Source organism: Lissotriton helveticus, chromosome 7, assembly GCF_964261635.1.
Source record: "Lissotriton helveticus chromosome 7, aLisHel1.1, whole genome shotgun sequence".
NCBI lineage: Eukaryota > Metazoa > Chordata > Amphibia > Caudata > Salamandridae > Lissotriton > Lissotriton helveticus.
The window spans coordinates 1,845,699,687-1,845,701,965 of record NC_136068.1 but is presented as its reverse complement, the minus strand read 5'-3'; the positions used below and the strand labels follow the sequence as shown (position 1 = coordinate 1,845,701,965).

The following is a 2,279-nucleotide window of genomic DNA, read 5'->3' as shown; positions in this document are numbered from 1 at the left end:
ATTCCAGGCATCAGGCGTTTCCCAGGGTGACTGGAAGGGTAGGGGCCGGTTTAGTTTGGGGTGGCGGATTTGTAGCAGTGCAGGAGTTTTAAAAACACTGCAAAGCTCTTTGTATATTCAGCAGGTTTCGGGCAACAATAAAAGTGCCAAGAGAACTCTGGTGCTCAATGTACCTGCTGGAGAGAGATGGGAGGGGAGTTTTGTCTAATGGCTGTTTTGATTCATCTAAAGTAGCACAGAGGGTTAATACGCCTGCTGCAAAGAACTTGTACCATGAATATCAAATAGCAATATTTTATGTGCATAGCTCAGTGAGTTACTGCTTTTTGTCATTTCCCGAATGAAAATATAACTGTGCCTTTTACTGTCAAGATCGCTCTTGTTTTTTGTGAGTAGAAGAGTTGGCCAAGCAGTGCAATTCAAAAGGTACCCTTTGCAGGACACTTGAATACATATGTACTGTACTATGTTTGAGCGGCTAGCTGGCTGACATGAATATGAAGGAGCCCTTCTGGGTTTCCGTGAGTCAGATCAGATTGTCCTGAAGAGTCCTTTCTCTTCTGAGCCCTGTTTAACACTTGTGTACAGGATGAGCCCTGTATTCATGTCCTCAATGTTTGAGACAAAAGAAACTCATTGATTTCTGAAAAATGAGAGTAAAAGAGTTAAGGTAACAGGTTGTTCCTGCTTACATTGTGCACGCTTTACATAATCCTGCATTCCCTATGAGTGTTTGCTTTTTACAGAATGTTTTTACTTTTTTTCAGGCAGTGCATTGGGTTGTAGCTGGAGACAGTGCTAGTTTCACTCAGTGGGGTAGAAGGGTGTTTGGGGGGATAGGATGTGGCACTATGTCCAGAGCTACCAAATTTGGACCTAGGAAACCTGGTCCAGCCTTCATGACTAGTTCATCAGACCACTCTCCTGAGGGAGCACAGTCCCCTGCTAGACTAGAAGGCCCTACTAGACCCTAGAAGTCCCTACTAGACCTTAGAAGGCCCTACTAGACCATAGAAGCTCTGGTCTCTTAGAACCAGCAGGTGGACCCTACCGGTGGTGAGTGTGGGTTAACCTTGAAGGCCTGTCCACCACAATCCATACTGCAGATCACCTCCAGTCTTGCAGGCAGGCCAACAAAGCAGCACACCCTAGAGCAGCAGTGACTTTGTCACGGAGGTCACAGGACCCTTGAGGCCAGTCCACCTTACCCATTGGTTCCTCCATTGGCCTTGTTCCAGCAGTACTAATGCAACTCAACAGGGACTTGCACTGCAGAATTTGCATGCACACAAGACTAAGGGGCATTATTACAAGGGCCTTGCACAATGCTTGCACCATGCAACGTGGTACATGCACAACGCAAAGCTCCAAGTAATATTTTGTATGTTAAAAATACAGCCACCAAAAAATAGTTTTTGTTCAAAGAGGGACAAAAATATACTGCATAATGACACTTTGAAGACAGGCATGTTGCATGTTCTCGGTCTCAGTGCGAGACATTCTTCTGGAGCGCCATCTTACAAATAGAAAATTCTTGTAATCCTCGCTCATTCATTTATCAAGGATAGGATCATACTGTAAAGATATATATAGAAACACAAGAGATGAAAGCTCAGTTTAATCATGGCTTCTTTCATGTGTGATTTCAGCTGTCCACGATTGTGAATTGCTGTGGGGTCAAAAACTCCTAGGTTGCCAGTTGGCACCGTTATATACCTATATACATTCCACGTAGCTACAGGTAAATACAAAAGGAAGATGAACCAGTGCAACGAAATCAGCATTAACACTGTGACAGCTGTGTGTCCGATTAATTCCGGGAGCGCCCACTTGTTTAATTTCGAGCAGCATGATCTGGCATTAATGTAGTCGCATTCTAAATCAGACAGAGTGATTATGAAGTACACGGAGAGGAAGATAAGTGCGCAACAATCAACGAGCGAGGCCTCCATCCTGCGGACCCAACACTGTAATATTTTCAAAGCCACGTAAAGCCACTTAATATACATAAATATGGAGCACATAAATATGGAGCAATGCAACGCAAGCTACTGCGTTGCCTTACTCGATGGTGTTGCTGTGGGTGTTGCATCGGAGAATACTGCAAAATCGGCCCCCATTAACAAAAAACAGCAGTACTGAGCAGCATAATGACTCACTCTTAAAAACACATAAATCACTGCAGAGTTCCCAGTAAGCCCAGCAGTTTTCCTACAACAATAAAAGTCTCCCACACAACTCCCACGGTTTTTGACACAATCACAGATTTACAGGGACTT

General features: G+C 44.2%; 1 pseudogene; it reads right to left on the bottom strand.

Moving 5' to 3' along the window:
* Positions 1 to 1,379: 1,379 nt before the first annotated feature.
* LOC144767762 (protein cornichon homolog 4 pseudogene) lies at positions 1,380 to 1,912 on the bottom strand (annotated as a pseudogene).
* Between the last annotated feature and the right edge of the window lie 367 nt (positions 1,913 to 2,279).